Source organism: Antechinus flavipes, chromosome 2 (genome assembly GCF_016432865.1).
Source record: "Antechinus flavipes isolate AdamAnt ecotype Samford, QLD, Australia chromosome 2, AdamAnt_v2, whole genome shotgun sequence".
In the NCBI taxonomy this organism is placed as follows: domain Eukaryota; kingdom Metazoa; phylum Chordata; class Mammalia; order Dasyuromorphia; family Dasyuridae; genus Antechinus; species Antechinus flavipes.
In genome coordinates, this window is record NC_067399.1 from 649,721,889 (window position 1) to 649,748,731 (window position 26,843).

At 39.0% G+C, this 26,843-nt stretch overlaps 1 protein-coding gene and 1 long non-coding RNA gene across 6 annotated transcripts in view; one reads left to right on the plus strand and one right to left on the minus strand.

Annotated features, from left to right (window-relative positions):
* GRID1 (glutamate ionotropic receptor delta type subunit 1) overlaps positions 1-26,843 on the minus strand; it is a 1,107,390-nt gene that overhangs the window by 1,024,101 nt on the left and 56,446 nt on the right. The window lies entirely within an intron of this gene.
* Positions 2,123-26,843, plus strand: part of LOC127552026 (uncharacterized) — a 28,233-nt gene continuing 3,512 nt past the window's right edge. Inside the window, exons 1-3 of one of the 3 annotated variants that reach the window (XR_007951224.1) lie at positions 2,123-2,405; positions 23,755-23,902; positions 25,554-25,833. This is a non-coding gene — a long non-coding RNA (uncharacterized LOC127552026). Of the gene's footprint in view, positions 2,406-23,754; positions 23,903-24,684; positions 24,916-25,553; positions 25,834-26,843 lie in introns of those variants that run through there. The other 2 variants (XR_007951225.1, XR_007951223.1) reach the window with 2 other exon arrangements.

The window sequence follows — 26,843 nt, forward strand, 5'->3', positions numbered from 1 at the left end:
AAAGAGAAGGAGGAGGAAGAGAAGGAGGAAGAGGAAGAGGAGAAAGAAGAGGAAAAGGAGGAGAAGAAATAAGAGGAGGAGGAAGAGGAGGAGGAGAGAAGGAAGAAAAGGAGGAAGAGAAAGAGGAGGAGGAGGAGAATCCTATCTGAAGGTAAACTCTGTCCAGAAGAAGCATTGCCCTCACACTTTCCTCCACTGATGTGTCCCTTGACTTGTCTGAAGAACAAAAATTCTTAGTTGTATCGCTAATCTTCAGGGATATTCAATAAGAGCCCATGGACCCCTTGACAGATTTTAGAGGATCTCTGAACCTGGACGAGAAAAAAAATACAACTTTATCTTAATATAATTGACTTCTTTCACATTTCTATGCATCCTATTTTATGCACTTAAAAACATTCTGAGAACAGGTATACAAGGTTCACAAAATGCTAAGAGCCCCTTCGCTAATCCCGCCCTTCTTCAGTGCAGAAGTGTTCAGTGGTTTGCCAAGGTCATACAGGAAGTAATTCAATGAGTTGAGATTCGAACCCAAAGGAAGGCCCTAGAGTTTGAGCTTCATCTCCTATTAATGTATAACTAGTTGAGTGGACAGAATATTACTGGAACCACACAACCTGAATCTCCGGCCTCAGTCCACGCATCTCCATCTGCTTGGCTAATGACGGGAACAACCTGTGCTCTCTTTCCAAGGGAATGTGCCTGTTGGAAACAGCTTTGAAATGCAGAGCACCTGTTCACATATCAATTAAAATTATAATTAGGCTGTAAGGGTATATAATTAAAATAACATGTTTCATCTCTCTCATTTACTACCCCCTGACTATGTCAGTAATATATAGAACACCCTATGTGGTGCAGGGAAGGAAGCGACAGGAGGAGGGAGGAAAGAGGTGGAGGCTGGTACTGGATGAAGGAGGAAGGAAAAGGAGGAGAGGAGGAGGTGAGATCCCACTTACTTCCCCTCAATCCTCCACAAGGGTTTGCTTGTTGAAAACTCCCTCCTGGAAAGGGAAAGACCAATAGCAACAACTCTGTTTATCATAGATCCTTACTCAACTGAGCTGCTTCCCCCATGAAAGAGCCTGGACTAAACCTGGACACTTCTGTCCCCACTTAGCCCCTTTCTGGGTTCTATCTTGCTCACATTGAAATCTTATTGAAAACAACTAAGGTCTGAGTCATAGGCACCAGAGGATGGCAGAATCTGGCCCCCTTTCTGCCTCTTAGAATCTCTACTTTCCTGAAAAATCCAGGCAATTGTTGCCTTCTACACAAGCTAAGACCTCCCTTCAAAAAGTCATCTTGCATTTATTTTGTGTACATGTATATATAATTTTGTGTAGTCATATATATGATTACACAAAATAAAAATACATATGTTTGTATATAATATATATATATATATTGTCTTCCCAATAGACTATAAACCCTGAGGGCAGAAATTGTTTCATTTTTGTCTGCATCTCCTTGGTTGGTTGGTTAATTAATTGGTTAATTGGTTGGTTGGTTAATAATCCCCAAATGGGTAAATTCACTTCCTACTGAGTCTTTTAAGGAGCCCAGGAACTTTAGCTACCACCAGCAAGAAGTCATGAGAGGAGCAGCTCTGAAGAACCTCTCTTGAGTAAGAAGGCATCTCCAAAATTGGATGAATCTATTTAAGTGCTCTTTGACATAGAACCCTAGATTCACCTTCCTGTTCCTCGCATGCAGATGACTCCATAGTCTTGATTTTGCTTCTGCCCAGTCACCTCTTCCAAATACTCATCCTTCCATCTGCTCCTCCAACTACAACTTTCAATACAGGCCTCCATGGATAAGTTGTTTTTAACCAAGTGCTCCATGGGATAATCATAGATGACATTTATATAACCTTTAAAGGTTTATAAAGCACATATCTTATCTCATTCAATCCTTGCAAACCCTATTATTGTACCCATTTTACAGACAAGGAAAATGAGTGTTAGAGAAGCAGCTGGTAAGGTCATGTGTGGGATTCAAATCTAGAGCTCTGTTGACCCTAAGTCCAACATGCTGTCTACTTCACAATGGCTCTGGCCTCACACACCCCAGGGCCATTGCCAGCCCACCACCTCAAACATCTCACCCCAGAGGCAAAGAAAGGGCAAGAGCAAGTGGCCATCCAACAGACTAACCTAATTGATAAGGCAGGAATCAGCCATGGGTTTTTCCCAGACATTCCTTGATCCTAAAAGGTATGGATTTGAGACATGTAGCTGTCCCCCCAGAACTAAAGTGAGTACATCACTGACAAGTGAGATTTCCCAAGTGAACAAGAGGCTTATTTTGTTATTAAGAGTCACATGTCCCATCTCTCTCATTTGGTGAGTGTTTCAGGTAGCTGAGCAGGGTGAAGGAAGGAGCTGGAACTTGTTGATCAGGTAAGGAAAAGGAGCTTAAAAATGTCAAAGTCACTGTGAATGAGACCCAATTTGCCCCACTCACCCTAAAATCTGGTACACGAGAGATTTAATTTTGTTTGAGTTACTTGGGCAACATGTAAACGTTCCTAAATTATGAACATCAGTTAAGATATTTAAAGTTATATGAGTTTCATACAGCAAAGGCATAACCAAGGCTAAACAAATGGGGATTTGCCCTAGAGCACCAATATTTACTAGGGTCCAATAATAACTTTTAAATGATGTGAGGAATAAAAGCTGTTTTTAAATTTTGGTGCTGTTGAAATAAATACATAATCCAGTTCTATGGAGTTAACAGAGTGAGCTTCTGGCTCTTTCACAGAATCACCACCCTGTACTCCATCTCTGGCAGCTGCTAGCAGATTGGAGAGAGCAATAAGTTTGTGATCAGGAAGACCTGAGTTCATATTTGGCTTTAGATCTTTACCAGTGGTATAACTCTTGATGAGTCATGAAACTTCTGTTTACCTCAGCTCCCTCAACAGTAGAATGGGAGAAAATAATACACCAACCTCAGAATTGTCTTAAGATTAAATGAGACAATATTTGTCAAGGGCTTGGCATGGTACCTGGCAAAGAGTAGGTGCTTTATCAATTACTTGTTAGTTTCCACTTCCCTATCAATGATCAAATCTTCAAAAGAATGAAAACCACTAAATATCCCAGAGTGTATTTCTTTCACCAGATAGCTGTATCCTGACCCCTCCACACTCATTCTAAGTATAAAAATTCTTAATTTTTCTTAAATTCTGGTTTGGGATCTCAGAACTCACCTAATCCAATTGCATTCATTTAAAGATAAGGAAACAGACACAAAAGAGCCGTGATCTGTGCAAGATCATACAGAAAATAACTATAGAACTGAAATTTTAACCCGAGTCCAGTGATCCCACTTCTAGCTCTCTTCCTGTGATATTATATTGCCTCCTAGACCATTGATCAGGAGAAATAACAAAAACACAACCAAAGCATTAATCCAATGTATGTTTCACCACTTTGTCTGTGTTTGGAATGACGACTTGCCAATGATGATATAATCCTATGACCATAGAAAGTAGTCAGAACATGTATACATATATAGTATTTAACTTATACTTTAACATATTTAACATGTATTAGTCAACCTGCCATCTGGGGGAAGGAGGGGAAAAAGTTGGAACAAAAGGATTTGCAATTGTCAATGCTGAAAAATTACCCATGCATATATCTTGTAAATAAAAAGCTATAATAATAATAAAAAAAGAAAGTAGTCAAAACTCAGAAACCAACTAATCAATTTGCTTACTTTTATAAATGAGGAAACTGAGACTAGAGAAGTACCAGGTCTTGCCCGATGTCACAAATGTTACAGGATTATAGGATCATAGATTTAGAGATGTGCCCAAAACCATATAAATAACAGAGCTAGAATTTTAGCCTAAATCCTCTGACTCGAATCCAACCCTCCTTTCACTGATCTATTCCTCCAGAACTATCATTACTTCTACTAAACCATGTTATCTCCCCAAGGATGTCTGAGTCAAAGTCAAGACCAAGTCACTCATCAATGCAGAGTGAGGAGGAAGCATGGGATCGTTGTCCATGAACACATACAGTACCTATTCTCCTCCTCCCCAAGAAATGGCACAGAAGCCGACTACTCCCCAAGAATTCTCCTTTCTTGGCTCAACCAGCTTCCTCAGTCACCTCACTCAGAGCCCAGTCTCTTATCTCTGAGATAAACGGTGGCAGCAAAGTCCATTTGAGCATTCTGGGCCCGGTAAATCTACTTGACATAATCTATCCAGCAAGGCGACTTAGGGAGGTAAATCTGTCACACTGAGGAGTCTCTCTAACAAGAAAATGAAAGCTGCTTTGGAGTAGTTGCTTTTTATTGAACAGTCCGTTGCAGAGTTTTTAACCTGAACCAAGCCATAGCACTTGGAAAGTGGTACACCGACAATGCAATATTTATGGATGGACATTTTGGCAAGGCACTGGGGAAATTACTTCTTTTTTTGATAAAACAGCTTTGACTGTCATTGTATAAGCCATTAAAACATGACGGTGTTTACCATTGTCAAAAATGCCAAATTGATTTGTATCCAAACCGACAACTTCCATTTTCTTGCTAATACTCCAGGATAGAGTGTGGTGGAATCACAGAACAGTATTTCCCAGTTAATGACAAAGCCACAAATCACTCTTTACCTGTCCCTGATTTTTACACCAAAGCAAAATTTAGCTTTTAATGGGTTCGTTTGGATGACAGGTAATGAACTGGTGAGAGCTTAGATCAAATAATGGCTAGATAAGGGAAGATAATAAGTAAGGAAACTCCCTACAGTGTTGTGAGATCCAAACTTACTACCCACTTAGGGAAGGTGTTGCTGAAGAAATGGAGAGGATTCACCATCATCTCCAGTAACTATAATCATTATCTTGCCATCATCATCATCAACATTATCACCAGCAGCATCATCCAAGTTGTCCGATGGATCATGTTCATCATCTTTATGATCATTATCAACAATGGCAACATTTTCACCATTTTCTAGGTAACTAGAGAGAAATATACAGATATATACATAGCTAGATGATAGATGGATGGATGGATGAGTAGATGGATAGGTATAGGTATGAATAGTTGCCATCATCATCATCATTAGTACAGTTATTTTTCATTATCATTTTTATTGTTTTTAATTTATTTTCACCATCATCATTATCATCACTAAACCATTTTATGGTTGTTTTCATCATCTATATTGTTAGGAGCAGAATGAAATAATAATTCTTTTCACATCATCTGTATGGTCATGATCATTTCACTATAATCATTTTCATCATGATTTTCACCATGACCATCATCTTTGCTATCTTCATCCTCCTCCTCGTCGTCATTATTTTCACTATTTTGTAATGGTCTTGTATATACTTAAGTAGGCATGTATCGTCTCCTCCGCTAAAATATTAGCTCCTTTTGAATGGGACTGTTTCATTTTTTGTCAGTCTTTACATTCTAGCACTTAGCACAATGCCCAGAAAATATTAGGCACTGAATAAATGTCAACGATTGATTAATTGATTATATATGTTCCGTAATCCTCCAAAGCAGGGGATTAAACTGAATGGCTTCTACGTTCCTTTTCATATCTCAATTCTATGATCCTTTGATCTTATGATTAGTGATCTGAGTCTGGGAGTCTGATGATTAGAGATCTGAGTGAACTGAGTCTACTCTATTTGACTTGCTGGGTTCTAGGTCTAGCTCTTCTATATAATAGTTATGTGACTTTGGAAAAAACATTTAATTCCCTGGCTTCAATTTCCTCATCTATAACATAAAGATGTTGAATTAGAAGAGCTCTAAGGTCCTTGCCAGCTCTAAGTTCTATGAGTCTTTGATGTTTATGATCCAAATAGGAAATAGAAATAGCTGATTAAGTGTGAAACCCTATTTGCCTCAATTTCCTTATTTGTAAAATGAAATGGAGAAGAAAATGGCAAACTGCTTCAGTCTCTTTGCTGAGAAAATACCACATAATGTCACAGGGTCAGAAATGACTAAAAATGACTGAAAAACAATAAGCAAGATAGAATTTTGTAAGGCCATTGTTATATTCATAAACATCGCATTGCCACAATCAGATAATTTATAAGAACAACAATATCATATATTCAAAGCACCAGCCATGCCATGTGCTACAAGCGGTCTTGTCAGTAAACACAATCTGTTTAATCAGTTCAACTTTTCCCTGGAACAAATACAGGTAATAAAGTGAAAGAAATTAAGAAAACACAAAAATATTAACCATCAGAAGAGACAGAGGGAAATCCTAGCATATGCAAGGAGGTTGGAGAATAGAAGAATGTGAACTAGAGAAAGAAAAGAAAGAAAAAACTGCTAGGCTTTTGTAGATCTATAATTGGCATGAATCTTCTTTGGGGAGATGATGTGACTGGACCCTTTAAGGAGGGTGCCCTTCTGTGCCCCAAGAAATGATTACGTGATATACAAATGCCACTAGGAGAGGGATCACCCAATAAAGGCTAGAGGAAGAACAGGAATATCAGTAATACCCTGCTAAGAGGTCCCAAGGTAGCTATTTGTCAACATGTCATAAACACCAGAGAGGTCTACTATTTTTCCAAGGTGTGTATTTGGGACATCAAAGAGAGTCTTAGAAGATGACAAACCTGAGTCCACTATTCAGTCCTGATGATTCGGGTGAAGACAAATAACATCATGAAAAGGGAAGCAGCAAATGTTTCAGAGATTATGACATAAATGATGGCAAGTAACTGAAAACCTTGAGGGCATGGATAACATTTTTAAAAGAAGAAACGTAAATTTGGGAAGTGATTGTTTGGTCAAGAAGATATTTTCTGATATAGTAATTTAGCTTTCTGTACTACAACTTAAAATGTAGAAATTGTGGGCTCTTGGCCAGGGATGTTTGGATACATACACACATACACACACAGATAATAGATAACTGTATAGGTAGCTAGAGATAAATATATACATACATATATGATAGGTGGGTAGATAAATAAATGATTGAAAGATGGATAGATGGATAAATGGATGGGTAAATGGATAGGTAGGGATGAATAGACAGATAAACAGATAGATGGAAGAAGGACGAGATGGAGGGGTAGATGATAGAAAGAAGAAGGTCAACAGAATAAATAGTTACTCTTAGAATATTGCAAATCTGCTAAAGAGAGCTTTAATCTGAAAAGTAGTGGGGGAAAACTGCCCACATGTATCTCCCAAATCAAATACCACGAAGAATAGCAGCAAAACATAGGAAGATAAATATCTTTGAAAAGCACCATTAATTCACAGCAGACAATGCACAAGAAGAGTATCTAAGAACACACAAAGTGTGGATAATAAGGTAAACTAGAAATTCTAGTTACAGAAAATAAATTCAACTACATGAAAATAACTGGGAATTAGGGAGATGGGACTTATAATGGAAGGTCATATTTCATGGAACTATATTACAAACGAAAGTTTGGACAAAAGTGGAAAGATAAGGAGATTAGTTAAGAGGTAGTATTCAGAAACATTAAACTTTCTAGACATGTTCTCTCTCTCCTTCCTTCCCTTCCTCTCTTTTTTCCTCCCTCCCTCGCTTCTTTACTCCCTCCCTCTCTTCTGTCCCCCCTCCCTCTCTTCTTTCCCCCATCCCTCTCTTCTTTTTCCTTCTTTCTCTTCTTTTCTCTCTCCCTCCTTCCCTCCATCCTTCTCTCTCTCTCCCTCTTCTCTCTCTGTGTCTCTCTCTCTTGTCTCTCCATCTCTCTATTTCTATGTATGTCTATCTCTCTCTCTTTGCCTCTGTATGTCTATCTGTCTATGTATGTGTGTGTGTTTCTTCCTCTCTGTCTCTCTCTGACAGTCCAAAAATAACATGCAGCCTAGATTTGGGAACAGTAGATTTCAAAAAAAGAAAGGTAGATAAGATCAGATAACCTAAAATTTTACAAGGGAAATGACATAGAAAAGATGGATAGTTTCCAAGAATTAAATCCTAATGACAGTGACTCAAACAAATACAGTGAGGAAGCCTTTAAAAAGCCAGTGTGGATGCACAGGAAGCTCAGCAACCAAGTTAGAATTTTTTAGAAACATATCTGGGAAAATGGAAGCCTGGGATAATGTGAAGGACAAAAGTCAAAGAGGGACAATCTAAAAAGTAGTGTCAATAATCTTACTGCTCTGAATGGGATGAATGCCAAAAATAATGAACAGGACCTTTTAGCGATGTAGAAAGCAAGCAATAAATTAAGTAAGTTATCAGATCACGACTAGGAGCAAACCAGACAATAACAATAGATGTCAGATAGAATGCTGCTATTTAAATAAGACATTTGTAAAGCACTTAGCACAATGCCTGGCATATAGTAGGTATTTATCCCCATTTCCCATTAAGTTATTATTTTGCCTTTTTCATTACCAAGGAGAATTATTTTCACATTTGGGAATAATCGAACAAGACTGGTTAATAGGGAATTGATGGCCAAGATAAATGAGGAGATATTGAAATAGCATTTAGTTGCCTTCAATAAACTCAGAAAACCCAGTCCAGGTGAGTTCCATATTAGCACCCTGAAAGACCAGAAAGATATGATTTTGAGTAATTGTCTGAACCTTGGAAAATTATGAAGGGTGGGAGAGTTACTGCAGGTCTATAGGAAGAATAATTTAATTGAAACAACCTTGGATTTGGGATCAGAGAACCTGGACTCAAAGAGTTGTTTTGTAATTTACTACTTGATCTAACTTGTATAAATCACTAAATCTCTCCAGGAATAGGTTTCTTCATTCATACAATAAGAGTCTGATGAAGATCATTTTTAATGCTCTTTTTCCAGTTCTAACCTCTTATGATCATAGCAATAATGATAGATAGGCAAATATTATCTCAATTTAAGAAAGAAAAGAGAAAAGCCATAGATTAGACAGATTGTCTTTGATTGCTGGGTAAAAATGGATAAAAACCTTTTCTTAAGGGATGGTTTGTAACATTTAGAAAGGGATCCGATAATCACATCACAGGATCATCTGGAACAGATCTTGACAAATTAAATTCATTCTCCTTGTGGGATCTGACATAGTAAGACTATTTTAGTAAAGCACTGGAGAAATTTATTTACACTGTCATTGTATACAAAATGGAAAATGTGAGCTCCATGAAAATAGATTTAGATAAGTCCATATTGAATGATCAGACCCAAAGAAAAGCAAGAACTCTCTGACTGGTTTCAATTCCATGGAACAAGATGTTTCTTGATGTGGGACCCCTATCCTGGACTTTTCCACTTCCATTTATATGTTGATTCATCTCTTTAAATTATATTGGACAATGACTGTCTTCTCTTTTTTTAAATTAATTATATCCCTAGCACATAGTACTATTCCTGAAACATAATAATAGACACTTAATAAATGTTAATAAATCCCCTAAAGTAGGATATAAGGAATATTTCTTGACCCTGTGTTGTCTCACATTTTTATCAATGACTGGATATTGGAGCTTTCTTATCAAATTTTTGGAAGCCATAAAGCCAGGAGGAATAATTAACATATTAGATGACACAGAACCAAAACATATCTCCATTGACTATTAAAATAGGCTGAATCTAAACAAGATAGTGAGCACACTTTCTAGAAAGCTAGGCCTGACTTTGCAAGACTAATTTCCTGAGCTCAAATCAAGCCATAAATATGCATTAACTATGTGACCCTGGGCAAGTCACTTAACCTTGTTTGTCTCAGTTTCCTTATTTGTAAAATGTACTTGAGAAGGAAAATGATACCTACTTTACTATCTTTGCCAAGAAAACTACAAATAAGGTCATAAGATTCAGACGTGACTGAAAATGATTGAATAACAACAAACTAAGTGAAATTTAACAAGAATAAATGTAAAGTCCAACATTTGGGCTCAAAAAATCAACTCCACAAGAATAGTCTAGAGAAGATATGATCGCACAATAATTCATGTGGAAAAGCTGAAGATTTTCATGAATTACAAGTCCATATGAAACAAAAGTATGATATGGTATCCAAAAAAAGTGCAAAAAATCATGCAATTAAGTTTCACTGCAGCTAGAGCTCTCCCTTAGAAAGATGCAAGATTCTGCAACTATCCTCTCTGTCATATCCCTGACAAGTAGTTGTCCAATCTCTGATCAAAGACCTCAGTGTCATTTGGAAGGTAATGAGGTTCATGAACTATCTTGGAAAAATTCTTCAAAAAAAACCATACATCTTTAGCCTAAAGAAAAAAAAATAGGCAAGATGGAAATCACTTTTCAAGTATTTGAAGAATGGCCACAAATAAGAAGGTCCAAAACTTGCTCTGCTTGGCCCTGGGAGTTAAAACTAGAAACTGTGGTTAGAAATTACAAGACATAGATTTCAACTCAACACCACAAAAAGCTTTCTAACAATAGAAGTTGTCTAAAAGTAGAACTGACTGTCTAAGAAGGGAGATGGCTCCTCCTCAATGGAAGTCTTTCACTTTTCACTGGAACATCTATAGCCACTTTTTGAGTCTTACAGAATAAATTCCTTATCAAGTTGAAGTTGGTCTAGATAGCCTCAGAGATCACCTCCATTCAAACTTTCTGTAATTCTGAAGCTCTTTATCTGTTCACCAGATTTGGTTCTTTGCATTAAGGCTCTCACCTAGGTTACTCATCCCCACAAGACATCCTCTCCAGCTCCCCCCATCCTATATTTCATCCAGGACTGTGTTCCCATCATAATTTAGGATTTCTTATGCAGATGAGCTACAGGGTAAGGAAAATGGTCCTGATGTGTATCCTCCATCTCCTCAGTCTGGTGGTGAAGAGGGATGTCCCTGAGCTCTAGTTCCCAGTTCCTTTCTCAGCCACACCCGGCCCTTGTCCCAAAGCCTCTCCAGGCCTACAAGAAAACCAGCAGCTGCCCAGAATGATCACCCCGGATAATGGACACTAATGTGCTCTGATCAGTTTACAAACACAATCTGCCAGAGTTGACATGGGCAAACAAGAGAATGTTACCTAATCATACCCGCTCCCCATCTCGTGGAAGTAGCTGCAAATTGCTTCTGACAGTAATTTTATTTAATATTAGCTTTGCCTGGGATGGATTCTGACACCCATCCCACCATATATATTTCTATAAAGACCCTGACAGACACAGCCCAATTTATGCAGCAGCATCCAGCAGAGTCTGTCATTCAGAAAGATTTGCAAGTCAGAAAGAGCATTCAAAACCCTCCTCCAGCAAAAATGAAAGAAGTGGTTCTGACCAGGGAAGGGAAAAGCCAAGCTGGGAGGAGAAAACATTGGACCTAATGGAAAGGATCACCCGACATTGGGTGTAAGACTTCTAGGACAGGAATGAAGACCACGGCTATTCTTAGAGACCAAGGTCAAGTCCCAACTCGAATGATACTGATTGTGTTATCCTAACCAAGTCATTTAACTTCTCCATGTCCCAAGACAACTTTCCAAAGCCAAAAAATACAGATTTTTATATACATAACTCAACATGATTTATTTCCTTTGTAATTTTTTAATAATCCTATGTATTTTATTTTAGGCATTTAAACACACGATTCCAAGGAGGGACTCATAGGCTTAACCAAACTCCCTATTGAGGCCAGGATATCAAAGAGATTTTTTAAAAAACTGGCTCTAATATTACAAGTTTCAATGCAGATAGAAGTCTGCCTTGGAAAGATGCAAAATTCTGCAACAATCCCTTCTGTTACATCCCTGGCAAGGGGTTATCTAGCCTCTGATCAAAGATCTCCAATATTGAGGGGCCTCTTTGAAACCCCACTCCACTTTGGGACAGCTTTAATTATTATCAAGTTTATCCTCTTGTCAAGTCAACTCTAAATCTGCCTCTCCTCCTTCAACTCATTGCTCATCTGCCTTCTGGGGTCAATCAAAATAAATCTAATCCTAGGGGGAGTTCTGTCTACCAAAGTAGTCACAGGTCCATTTTTTAAAAGGCAGGGTGTGGGTCTTGTAAGCAGGTCAGAGTATCATAGAATAAGATCTGAGAGAGACCTTACACACATATCCTACAAGTCTGTCTAATCACAAAATTATAAAGATCATCTCCTGGCACAGTCCAGCAGGGATGAGACTATTCTCCTTCAGTCGTCCAGGCCCAGTGACCACATCTGGGTATTGTGGATTCTGCAAAAAGGTGCTTCTCCTTTTTTACCGAAGCTGATGAATTATCTTTTCCTTATCTGGAAATCCAGGGGCTCCAGTTCTTTCTTCAAAACTCAGGATGCTGGAACCCAGAAAGGGTAAACTATCTGCCTAAGATTACAAAGGTAGCAGTATTAGAATAAGATTCAAAGCCAGATTCTCCAACTCCAGACAGTATACTATGAAAAGAAGCTTTTGTTTCCCATATCCCTAAAGTGTCTCTCTCCAAAGCTGAATGCACATCCTGAATTCCTTCCAACTAATCTGTATTTGGGGGCAGTGAAGTGGTTCAGTAGACTGAGTACCTCACCTGGGATCAAAAAGACTCATCTTCTTGAGTCCACATCTGACCTCAGGTACTTATTAGCTGTGTGACCCTAGGCACATCACTTAATCCTATATCCCTCAGTTTCCTCATCTATAAAATGAGCTGGAGAAGGAAATGGCAAACCACTCCAATATTTCTGCCAAGAAAACCCCAAATAGGATCACAAAGAATGAGACATAAATAAAAATGACTGAACAATGACAGACCTTATTGACATTGACACAAGGTCATCTTTTTTCAGAATATTCTCAGCTTCTCTGTATTGCAAGCCGAGTACAACTGTGGTACTCATTTATTGTTATTTTATTTTTAGTAGCATGTCATGTTTAATATTCCTATTAATGGAGGACATGGGCAAAAAACATAGGGAATGAGAAGAAATGAATGAGCTCCAATTTCCACCATAGGAAAAATAGGACCCGCATTGATGAGATCAAAGATCCACTGAAGGATTCATTTTAGTATTATTACCAATCATTTGACCATTAATCCAAGTCAGTTTTGAGACATCTCATCTGAGGTAGTATCGAACTGTTCGCAATTCTCATTGCTATTCAATTCTCTAAGTATTTCTAACCTGTGCAAATTTTAGTTCCTCGAGCTGAAGGATCCTATTTATCCATTCTTCTGTCTCCTTACGTTCTCCCCACTTTGCTGCCCCAGCATCTTACAAAGATTCTTGCACTTAGTAGGGACTCAGTAAATACTTAATTTGATTTAAACTAAGGGCTGTAGCAGATGAGGGATCTTGGCTGTTTCCATAGCAATGAATGTGAAGTCATTAATCTCAGTAAATGGATCCGACTGGAGAAGTCGGAGGAATAGACACATTTCTCAGAACCACAGATACTGGTTTCCTACAAATGTCCAGTTTCACAAAGAGAAGAAATATGGGGAAATAACGCAATAACAAAATCCAAGTGCAACTGGCACTGAGCTTGAAGGTAAGAGACAGTTAGGTCTGTGGCTAGCTTTGATACCTACTGTGTGCTCCGGGCAAGTCATAGCTTTCTCTGAGCTAGTTTTCCTCACCTATATGCCAGACACTGTATTAGGTCATTGAGACAAAATATGAAATACTTGCTGTCTTCAAGAAGCTTACATTAATATATATACATATATATACAGCTATGTAAATGAAATATATATATCTAGACATATAGATGCAAAAACATTATAAGCTAATTTGGGGAGGACATAAGTATCTGGGAGAAATCATGGAATACCTCGTGTAGAAAGTGACATTTGAAATCTGTCTTCAAAGACTCCTTTGTGACATGGTTTTAGGTTCCCCTTACCAATCCAGTTGTCTTTTTCCACACATGGTCCAGCTTATCAACGTTTTCTTTATAATATGATGCCCAGAATAGTATATAGCAACCTGAGCAAGAGACTCTTTATAGAATCATGAACTCCTCATTCTGGATCGGATGCCCCTATTAATATAGCCTAGAATTGTATCAGTTTTGCTGGATGACAGATAGAAATATATGAGGAGACACAAAGATAAAGAGTTCTCAGGGAAAGTGGGTCCCCAGTCTGCTGAAACAGAAATGTCTTATCCACCCTAGACTCATTCTCCTAAATCAACCTATGAGCTTTACCCAAAAGAGCTCCCTCCCCTCCTCCATAATACCACCATCTGGTTCATGTCCACATTCATTAACAATAGACTTCCCTGAGAGTGTGCTGTATACCAAGCCTTGAGTTAACGAGTCAGCTCATCAATGAGTCACTTTGTTTTGCTTAAATGTTAAAAGGGAGATTTTAGGATTACAGGTTGGAAAGGGAAGCAGGATAATTCATTTTGATTGAATGAATAGAGTGTGTCCCAAAAATCTTAGTGCAGATTTAAGCTTTAAGGGCTTAAAGACTTTGGGTTTTAAATGACCAGCAGGATGAATACAGAGAGGACTGGCGAGACTTACATGAACTGATGCTAAGTGAAATGAGCAGAACCAGGAGATCACTATACACTTCGACAACGATATTGTATGAGGACATATTTTGATGGAAGTGGATTTTTTTGACAAAGAGACCTAACTGAGTTTCAATTAATAAATGACGGACAGAAGCAGCTACACCCAAAGAAAGAACACTGGGAAACGAATGTGAACTATCTGCATTTTTGTTTTTCTTCCCGGGTTATTTATACCTTCTGAATCCAATTCTCCCTGTGCAACAAGAGAACTGTTCGGTTCTGCAAACATATATTGTATCTAGGATATACTGCAACATATCTAACATATATAGGACTGCTTACCATCTAGGGGAGGGGGTGGAGAGAGGGAGGGGAAAAATCGGAACAGAAACGAGTGCAAGGGATAATGTTGTAAAAAAATTACCCTGGCATGGATTCTGTCAATATAAAGTAATTATTAAATAAAAATTAAAAAAAAAAGACTTTGGGTTTTGTTAAGACCTTGTGTAGCATTGGGTATAGACCCCCATTCTTCATGTGACCTTTCTATGTAGACCAGTCCTTCTGTCCCCACTGACTCTTTCTCAGTCTGACTAATTCTTGTCTATGATCTATGAACTCTCCACTCAGGATCTACCCCACATACGGGACATTTCCCTCTTCCTCTAGTTTTTTAATTAGTTTTTAATGTTTTGTTTTATCAAGTCTCGCCAGCCTACCTCATCCTCTCATCAGAGATGTTATCTCACAAAAGTTATCACTTGTCCTAGACTATGGGGCATTTCTCCACCATCCTTTGGATCTCAAATAATATTGATTCTTCCTAGATTGTTGTGTTCCATGATTCATCCATCTAGCATCAGAATGCTGATGGTAAAAAGATGGACCTTGGAGGATGTAAATAGCTGGAAATAGTTTGAAAAGGTTAGAAGTAATGCCATTTCCCACTTGAGACTCAGCCCAATTTCCTCCTATTCACTTCATGGGCTCAGTTCATTGTGTACTTGTAGGTTCTTTCTTAGGATATATGTATTAATAGTCTAATTCACCAGACTACTTATAGTTGAAAAATGGTCATTCTTCACCCACTTGCTGCTTCCTGTGTGGAATACTAAACCAATCTCTTTTGATTGACCATCAGTCTGATTAAGGAGACACTGTAGAGTTCTGGGACTTGATGTAATCACCCCTATCAAAGCATCTGGAGGACCTTACCTCTACAAAGAATTCTTCTTCTCCTTGAACTTTGTTCAAATAAACAGGACAGCAATAAAAACTTTCTCATAACGTCTGCCTTTGTGTTTTGTAACTTGCATGATGCTGATACCAAGAGGATCATTGAACAAAGGGATCTTTGTGATGGAACCTTTTGAGGAAATGTACGTGATCATAACATATGCTGGAGGGCAGAAAATTATCCAATAAAGGATGGCTCCAGACAACAAAAGCACAATCAAAAAGCATGATATGAATATGATATAAATACAGCAGGTCCAAAACAAAAACATCCCCTGTCCTTGGAGAGTTTATGAGGAAGATCACAAGGGAGCTTGGAGTCATAGAGAAGTCTAGGACATCGCCCTCACCTGAGCTCTGGGGCCAGAAGAGTAGATGGTGAAGTTCACCTTCAAGTTCATCTCTCCTTCCTGTGCCCTTCCCTAACTCTCTGCATTGCCTCCTGTTACCCAGATATTTGGTGCCCAATGCCTACAGTTCTATTATTTTACTAATATAGTCTTTCACAATAAGTGAAGAATTGATAATCACAGCCTTTATATGGGAAAAGGGAGGACTAGAGAGGACATTATTTCTTCCCAGAGGAATGAATCTAATAGCAGAATTTCAGGCACTAAGCCAGAAGAACAAGAAATGCTTTGAGCCAAGGGGTCTTCCCCATACCCCTTCACCCGCGCCGAGTCTCCAATTCTTTGTTCGTGATCTTGGCTCTCTCTTGGATGCCTTCAGTCCCCACTATCATGGCTTCTTCCTGCAAAGCGGGGAACAGACAACCCCTCTTTTTGGGGAGCACTTCCTTTCTCCTGCGGCACGCTGAGCCAAGAGACTCCTCGTCAGCTGTAAATCCCAGACACGCCATGAGAGACCGCATGTCGCGAAACCACTTCGGCATTCCCCCACACACGTTCTCCCACCCCGTGTTTGGTATTTACATCTGCAGAGTCGGTGCTTCTCGCTGTCGGAGTGGGCTCGGACGGCTGGGTTTCTCCACCTGAGGATCGTGGCCCACAGAGGACTTTCCAGATTCCCAAGCTGCTTGGAGAAGGACATCTTTGCCAGGAGATTCACTTCAAGAAAGGGACTTAGAGACTTCTAAGCCTGGGTGCCTGGACCTTGGCACTCACGCTCTCTGCTTCAAGAGCACCCAACAACCACCTGTGGCTCCAAGAACTGCTCAGGGGAGGTGCTTAGATCATTCTTGAGTCTTCACATCGTTGATAAATCTATACTTGTGTGCATGCACTCACGCACAGTTTACTTCATATTTCCTAAATATATGTGTACATGTATATATCTATCTATATAGATGCAGATATCCATAGAGATACCTTTCTATATAGATTGATATAGATACAGATATCTATCTACACAGATATGGGGAAGAGAGCATGGGGCCAAGACTTAAGAAATCCTGAGTTCAAATCTGGTATCAGATACTAGGTGTGTGACCTTGGACAAGTCACTTAACCTTGTTTGTCTCAGTTTCCTCATCTGTAAAATGAATTGGGGAAGGAAATGACAACCAGTCCAGAATCTTTGCCAAGAAAATCCCAAAGAGGGTCATGAAGTGTCAGACATGACTGAAAAATAACAGATTACATAGTTATAAATATTGCATTGAATTTTCTTATTTGAGTATATACTGTTTTCCTCCCCGTGAGATTGTAAGCTCCTCAAGGACAAGATCGGTTTCATTATGGTTCTTGTATCTCCAGCACCTCACACACAATGGAAGTTTTAAATATATAATATATATTATTAAATTACATTAATTAATATTAATTGATTAATTAAATATATATTGTTGAACATAATAGAATAAATAGAAGAATTCCTGGCTAGGGCTAATTCTAAACTGAGAAGCAAAAATTGCTAATATGTATTTAGCACTTTACAAATGTTATCTCAGTTTATTCTCACAATAATCCTATGAGGTAAGTACTATATATTATCACCATTTTACAGATGAGAAAATTGAGGCAGGCAGGGGTTAAATGACTTGCCCAGAGTCACTCCTACCGGCATGTTTCTGACTGCAGAATGTATCCACTGCCCCCTATCTTTAGGCTATACTCTATATTGGAGTAAGCTCCAGGGCACTGGTTTTAAACTGCGGCACAAAATGACTATTTCATGGATGAAGTTCACATTTTTAGAGTTTACAAAGCAGTTCGCTAAAAAGTGGGCAATGCAATTATTGTCCTTCCCATTTTACAAATGAAGAAATGGAGGCAGATTTGCCCAGCACCACACAAAGAATGTTTGAACATTAGACTGACCATGCTTTCTATGTTACCCCACTGAGCTGGTTTTCCCTAATACATCCTAGAGGCTCTGAACCTGCCTGATCCCATTCCTACTGCACTGCCAGGGACCAGAGAATTTATGGCATAAGAAGCCTTGGGGTTTGGACAAATTGAAACTTGAATCAAGGAAGGAAAAGGAGGTCTTTGGGAAACAAAGTCAAAGACTCTCATGAGCCCGTGAATTCAGAAATATTTGGCAGAAGGAGGCTGATCCACTAAAAAGAGCTTTGCATTGCTTCAGCTGGTACAGGCTTTAAAAAACATGGCACCCCTACCAGTCAAACTGCCAAAAATTATTTTATAGAACTAGAAAATTTATAGCAGAATTCATCTGGAAGAACAAAAGGTCAAGAATATCAAAAAAATTAATAAAAAAAAAAAGGATGGTGGCTTAGCAGTACCAAACCAGTCATTAAAACTGTTTGGTGCTGGCTAAGAAATGGTGGGTCAGTGGAATAGATTAGGTAAACACAACACAATAATCAAGACTTACAGCAATCTGATATTTGGTGAACCCCCAAACTCCGGCTTTTGGGGAAAAAAACTCACCATTTGACAAAAATTGCTGGAAAAACTAGAAAATAATAGTCAGAAACTCAGCTTAGACTTACATCTCCTACCCCATAATAAAGTCAAATGGGTCTAGATGATTTGGGCATAAAAGATGATACCCTAAATAAATTAGGAGAGCAAGAGATAATTTCCTGATCAGATCTTTTGACTAAAGAAGACCTAGAGAACATTATGAAAGGCAAAATGAACGATTTTGATTACATTAAATTAAAAGGTTTTTGTACAAACAAAATCAAAAGAAAAAACATGGCACACACACACCCCCCCAATGTGCTCAGTTGACAATCCATGAGGCCACTGCAAGTATCCTCTAGAGAAAGGAGATGGCAAGGGAACTTTACAGCATAGAAAATCAAAGCTGCTTGGAAAATCCCTATTGAACAAAGCCCAAAGCGTTAATCAGTCAGTCACCAAGCATCTATTAGACCCCTCTTATATGCCAGGCATTGTGCTAAGTCCTGAAGATACACAGAAAGGCAAAACACAGTCCCTGTTCTTGAGGTTCTCAAAATCAACTGAAGGACACAACATGCAAATGACTATGTACAAATAAGTTATATACGAGAGATAGAAAATAATCAACAGAGAAAAGGCACTAGCAATAAAAAGGATTAGGAAAGGCTCCTCGCAGAAGGTGGGCTTTTAGCTGGGATTTGAAAGAAATCAGGGAAACCAGAAGCTCAGATGAGGGGGGAGAGCCTTCGAGGCATTGGGGACAATCAGCAAAAAATACCTGGAATGGAAAAGAGTGCCTTGAGAATGGAGTCATTGGATGGAAGAGAACATGAAAGCAGCATCAGAGCCAACAGTACACGAGGAACTATTGTGGAAACTGAAAATATTGGAAAAGAGAAGATTTAAAGAGAATACAGTGGCTGTCTCTAGGTATTTGAAGGAGCTGTCATGTGGAAGACAGACACTTGTTCTGCTTGGCAACAGAGGGTGGAGAAACCCCAGTTACTAGAAGTCCCAAAAAAAAAAAAGGTTTCTGTTCAATATAAGGAAGAAATGTCTTAGACCTGGAACTATCCAACAAAACAACAAGTTGCCTCATGTGGTGGTGAGTCCCTTGTTGGTAGAAGTGTTCAAACTGTGACTTTTGTAATAAAATGATCCTCTATTACTATAGAAAGGATTCGACTTCAAATGGAGGGAGAGGAGAAAGAAAAGAGCAGAGAGAATTTAAATACTTCTAAGGTTCCAATTCTTTTATTCTATGAAGCAGCAACTGAAGCCAAGGGGTGTCAGGGTGAGTAGCAGACAAAGGTTCTTGCCCAACACCACCATCCCCAGACTCATCCCTCATCCCCCTGCCCCTCTGTAGGAGACAACCTGATAAATAGACAAGAGCGAAGCTCAGTCGTGAGGGAAGGTGTGACCATGGGGACAGCGGCACTGTCATAGGTGGTGGAGGGCCATGGAAGTCCACCTGGTGTCTGTCACCAGCCAGCAAGAGTCTGGGAGCAGGCTCTGCAGATGCTCATTCTGAAACCAATTTACAGGGAAAATCATTTTCTGCTACAGCCAACTCTCTTATTTTTACTGAAATAGCTCAGGTGCTGATTAATAGACCCTATATTTACCAAGGAAGCTGAGCCCAAGGGTAACCCAGGAGCAGAGATGCTTCATTGCAGAGCCAATAGGAGGGGCACACTCCAGGGGAGGAAGGGCAGCCTACAGTGGTAGGGAGGGGAAAGGGAAAAAGGAGGAAGAGGAAGGGGAAAGGAGAAAAGATGAGGGAAAAGAGAGGGAAGGAGAAAGGAGGAAAAGCCCTTCCCAATTCATCTCTCACCAAATCAGACTAGATGTCAAACACCAATATCCCCTAATGGGACTGGCTCAGACCCATCACCTCTGGAAGACCCCACCCCAGTCCAGTACAGCTTCAGGGCCCTTGGGATAATCACAATGGCATGCATGAGCACAAACAGATGGGAGCCTGTGCCTCTGAGAAATCCTGATCCAATACTTGGGATTATCCTGCAGTTCGAGGGGGCACACTAGATAGAGCAATGGGTCTGCAGTTACAAAGACTTGAATTCAGATCCAGCCTCTGACATTTACTAGTTGCAAGCCTCTGGACAAATCATTTCATCTCTGTGCGCTACAGTTTCCTCGATATAAAATGAGATTCATAATAACATTTACCCACAGGATTGTTGTAACATCATACAAGATAATATTTGTTAAGTACTTAATCCAATGGGGAGGGAAGGAATAAGCAATTATTAAGTGTCTTTTATGTAGCAAGCACTACACTAAGCATTTTTACAAATATTTCCTGATTTAATTCTCACAATATGAGTCCTATTATTATCCCCATTTTACAAATGAGGAAACTGAGGCAGATAGTGGTTAAATGATTTGTCCTGGGTTACACAGTTAGTGAGTATCTGGAACTGATGTGAATTCAGGTTTTTCTGACTCCAATACCAGCATTCTGTTTATTCACCACCTAGAACATAATAGGTATCTAATAAATGCTTATTCTCTTCTCTTATCTTTCCCTAGTCTACCATCACCCCTACCATTCTCACTCTTCCCTGAGTCCAGACTCTGAGCTTAGCCCATGAATGCTTTAAATAGTAAAGCAAGAGACAGAAAAGGAGAAGGAACGTTCCGTGCCCGGGAGAAGCCCATAATCTATGATCCAGTCCTAACCTTTTGTGGCAGCAGCTTAGTAAGACCTAGAAGTGGACTCCTCACCATCATATTTTGTAAATAACTGAAAAAATTTCAAAATGTCCATTTGAGGTTAACATAAAGAAGCTCTTTTTTTCCTTATCCATGTTTGTGAAATCTCTGAAATCTACCCACAGATCCTTTGAGGAGGTTCATGGACTCCAAGTGAAGAATCCTGGGATTTTGTTGGAGGTTTTGATCTGTTTTCTTTCGCAACGTGACTATTATGGAAATGCACTGCTTGACTACACATGTATAATTGTGATTTTTAAATTGCTTATATTCTCAATAGAGGGAAGGAAGAGAACGAATTTGGACCTCAAAATTTTTTAAATGAATTTTTTAATTGTTTTTCCATGTAATCAGGGGAAAATAAAATACAAAATACATTAAAAAGAAGAATCCTGAGCTAGTTGATCTAGTTGACAATCTAGTCACAATACCATGCTGTACATAAATGCTCCAAACCATTCATCACAAAGCTTTTATTAAGCATCTACTGTGGGTCAAGCACTGGGTAGACAAGGACAAAAATGAACCAGTTCCTGCCTTCAGGGAGTTTACATTCAATCAGAGAATATATGCAAATGAGCAGATGGGGAGACACAGAAAAGCTTTCATGTAGAGCATAGCCCATGAGCTCAGACTCTAAGTAAGGAATAAATCAGACAGTCCTCCATGCACTCAGGATGCACATAGAAGCAAGGAAGGAGAGTCCTTGGCTGGGAAGCATCTGAAGGTAAAAGAAGCTGCAGATTCATGCAGAGGACTCAAATCCAGGTCTCCTGGCTCCAAAGTCAGCCCTCCTGACTCAACGTTTTCTAAGGTTTTGTTCAAAGGTAATCGACATGGGCTGAACAGATAATAAGATGACCCTAGCATGAAGATGAGGAACTTCATGGCAGCTTGAGAAGATACAGAGCAAAAAATGTAAGAATATACTCCATGGATAAAATACTGCAAAACAAAAAAATCACTAAAATTTGCCTCAATTCAGGAAAAGAAAGTGGCAGAGTAGAGATGACCTGAAGTCTAGGAAGATCTAAGTTCAAATCCAGCCTTATACACCAGCTGTATAACTCTGGGCAAGTCACTTCACCTCTGCCTGGCTCAATTTTCTCATCTGTAAAATGGAGACAATAACACTTACCTCATAGAATTGTTGTGAGGATCAAATGAGATAACATTATAAAGCATTCTAAAGAGCATTCATATTCTATCAAAATGCTAGCTATGAAAGGAATTGACCCATTTGGGGGCCAGAAGACAGATGGCAAAACATACTTTTGTCTCTATAAAGAAGTGGGGACTATAGGTGCTGAATAGTGCATTTGCTTTCAGACTGGGTTGTTTCACTGATTTTGCTTTCACCATTTTTCTTTGTGGCAAAATCTCCTCTGTTGGGAGATTGGAGAGATGATCCAGAAGAGTGGGGAATTTTTTAAAGAATATTAGGCATTTAGGGGCATCTAGATGGCACAGTGGATAGAGCATCAGCTCTGAAGTCAGGAGGACCTGAGTTCAAATCTCATTTAACACTTCCTAGCTGTGTGACCCTGGGCAAGTCACTTAATCCCAATTGCCTTGGGGGGGGAAGAATATATATATAAAGCATTTCTATATACTCAATTAAGTTAAATTTACTGAATATTGCATATTTTTTAAAGCCTGTAAACTAAAAAAAAAAAAAAAAAAGGTTGTGTTTCTCTAGAAATTATAAGCTTCTTGGTGACAAAGACTATATCATTTCTATCTTCATATATTATTCACAATGCCTTGGGCATAGTAGGTACTCAGTCAATATTTCTTGAATAAATGAATGATCTTTTGTGAAATGCTCACACAAGGGTAAATCAAAATGTTTTCCAAAAGGCTGCTTAAGCCACAGACAAGTTCTTCCCAGGCCGGTTTCTTCTGCCTAAATAGACAGTCTTTGCAAGTCAGAACAATGCAGAGTGTTGCTGTACATTTCACCGTGCTTTTTAAAACCTCGTAGTAGGGATGGTGAGACACTGGATTAAATCGAGAAATTCAGTGTTGGGGCTTTGTACCAATAAGGCTTATTTGCCATTGTCATCTTGACAGCCCGGCACCTCCCCATGAGTCATCAGCAGGCACCTTAACGGCTGATTTGTCGAATTTCTATATCTAAAATAAATCATCGGAATATACGAAAAAATCTGTAGCTACAGTGTAAGGAACAAAGGACGATTTCAAAGCTCATTAACTCTGGTGGATGGTATGTTACTGGGAGAATATGTGCTATATAATTAAAACAATTTAAATCCGATTATAAAAACACAGTAGGCTTTGCAGCCCACTACCATGGCACTAATGGAAAGAAAAACCAATACCTGAAGATTGTGGTGGTTTTTTTTTCTTAATCACTGCAAAATCATGAATTAGAATAATGCATTCACGTAACTGGATTTTTTTTTTTGTTTAGTTTTGAAACATCAGCAGGATGGAGAGAGAGGAATTTGGGGAATAAATTCTCTAGCTTCTGTTTAACAGTATCAATAATTCACTTTTCTTTGGAAATTTCAGGGTGGAAAAGCATTTTATGACCAAGCTATTATTTGGTCCTCATCACGACCCCATGAGAAGATGACATCAATATTATTGCCCCCATCTGACAGAGGAGGAAGCTTCTAGCAGACAGAGGTTAATCAGCTTGTCCAAGTGTATAGAGCTAGTAAGTGTCTGCTAACTCCAAGTCCAGTTTGCTCTCCAGACTGGATCCTCTTCTCTGAGGACAATACTTAAATATATGAGATCCCAATAGCTTTAGAGGTAGAACTGGGAACAGGTGATGACTTCAGAGATCCCCAAGAGCTAGTACAGATCCAAGTCAGGATTTGAATCCAGGTCTTTACTGACTCTATTCTAATGGGGAAAAAATGGTGCCATATCCTTTGGTTGGCAATTTAGCACAGTATCAAGAATATCATTGGAACTTAGAGATTCTTTTTGATTGATTGATCAACTAGTTGATTATCTAGCTTAAAGTTGCATCCCTCAGGTGCCACAAAGTCTCCAGAACTGAGAAAGGAATACATGGACAAATATGGAAATATATTTAAAAGATTCCATGTGTTTAACTTTTATCAAAGTGCTTTCTATCTTGGGGGGCAAGGAAAAAAGGGAAAGAGGGAGGAAAATTTGGAACACAAAATCTTACAGAAATGAATGTTAGATAAAGGAATACATGACTCTTCCTATATGACATTCAGCCTCACTGGTCCAGAACCAAGGCAAATTGTCACTACCCTCTGAACCTCAGTTTCTTCATCTATAAAAATAGAGATAATAATACTTGTATTATCTAATTTATAGGGTGGTTAAAAGGCTTATGTTCTGCAAAGGCTGCAGAATTGTGCATTATCCAATTATCCAAATTATCCAAATCCTCCAGTGGATCCATGATCTTCCCAATGTGGAATTTCTCTCCAGTAATGCTGATTGCATCCCATCCAGGCCCATCCGTTTCAGATGACTCTTGCACACGTCCTTCCCTAAGTCTGCCAATCAACACGCTGGAATCCTTCCTGGATCTCCCTTGGCATCTACGTCCAAAGCCTGTTCACCAGCCATCCCGCCATTGTGTCACATGACCAGCCCATGTTTTTTTGATTCTATATTTCTTTGATGAAATCTTTTACTCTAGATTTTCTTGTAGTTCCTGATTTATTGTGTCAAAACCTACTCACTCCCACCCTGCCCCTCTCCATTGCCCTCTGAGTGATACTCAGTTTTAATTCTTCAGAGACTGACATGCTCCATGACTCACTGGCATATAACAATGCTGAGAGATTGATGGTATTAAAAAAGATGGGTGAGATTATGTTTCTGAAAGAAATTCAACATCTACCTTCTGACCTGATGGAGTTTGCTACCCCTTTCATCAGGGCCTGAAGAAAAAAACAAGCTATCTTTGGGACTTTTCAGGATAAACTTGGTGGTGGATAATATTAATCTGTGGGAGCTGACCATTTTTGCAATAATTTAGTGATCCCACATGGGGGTACAACCATACCACGAGGGTATAGACAAGTATCTTTTTTTATTAAATTTTATTTACTTAATAAATATTTATTTTTCTCTCTCTCCCATCCTATCATACCACTAGGGAAGGCAAGAGGAACTTTGTAATGAATATGTATAGATAAGCAAAACGAAGTCCCACATTGGCCGTGTCTCATTCTGAGACCATTCCATATGGAGATGGATAACATTCATCATCTTTAGAAATAATATTGTCCATTATGTTCATCAGAACTCTTAAATCTTTCAAAGTACAAAGAAGATTTATTCATATATTCGTTTTTACAATATTGTTTTTCCAGGAGATTATCTTGATGGCCATTTCTAACTGGCTAAAGGATGGCATGTATTTTTAGAAGTACCAGTAAGATAAACCATCAAAAGTTGGCCATGGTCAAAGTCAGCATGAAGAGTCCGAGATTAAAGAAGGAGAATTCCAAGAAGGAGCACCCAAGCTAGAATCTGTCTCTAAGGGCCTAAGGCAGCAGAGTTCTTATCATGTCCCTAGTGACATGAAAGGTCAGAGGAACTTTCTAGACCGGAATATTTTATGAAGGTTGAGAACCAAAATAGGCAGTTTATTCATTCACTAATATTCCAATACTCACTGCAGAAATTATTAATTTGCTTTCAATATATAGGCTTTGTATTTGCCTGTGTGCATGTGTGTGTGTGAATATACCATATAAGTCGAACCAGAAGAAAGCAGTACTTCCCTGTGTACTCTACAGCAAGTATATACCTGCCCAATTAGGAGCGGCATTTCCCATGAGGCCCCAAGCCCCAGTACAGGAAAATTAGTAGTAAATAGTAGAAGATTGAGCCATGGTGTGCTGAGCTGGCAGCAAGGAGATGCAAGAGAAATTCAGAATGGAAGCATGTATCAAGTCATGGAGCTTATGGGAAATGGAGCCAAGGATTGATTCAATTAGCGCAGGTTTCCAGCTGAGCTAGCTGACTCTGGAAGTTGCTGTATCTGCCAGGAATGGATGTATCGAGGCCGGTGAGATCTTTAGATGGTAAAGAGACTAATGGAGTCCTGGACTTGGGACCACAAAGACTTCCCACACAAAATCACTGTGTTACCGTGGCCAAGTGACTTTACTGCTACTTGCTTCAGTTTCATCATCTATAAAATGTGGAGGTTGGACAAGACAGCGTTTGAAGTCCCTTCCAGAATTAAATTTATTATCTGCAATCCTAAGCTCTATATGCACCCAGACCTACCAGACCTTTCCCCCATGTGCATATAAGAAGCCCAAAGGTAGGGGACATCGCTTAGAAAAATTCTATTTTTTTCATTTCTTTTTCTAATTAAATTAAATGGTTCCCCTGAATCAATGATCCTTGCTAGCCTAAGTTCCAACTAGATGACATTGGAATTCTACATTTCACTTTGGTATGGGGATTCAAGCTCCATGGGATACACCATCCAACAATAGCTCCTACCAATATGTAACACTAGAGTGGCCTGGTGCATGGAGATATAAATAATATACATATATGTATTATATATCACATATCTATAATATACATATGATATATTATATATATATACATATATACATATGGATAGGGATTAGCACTGGAAT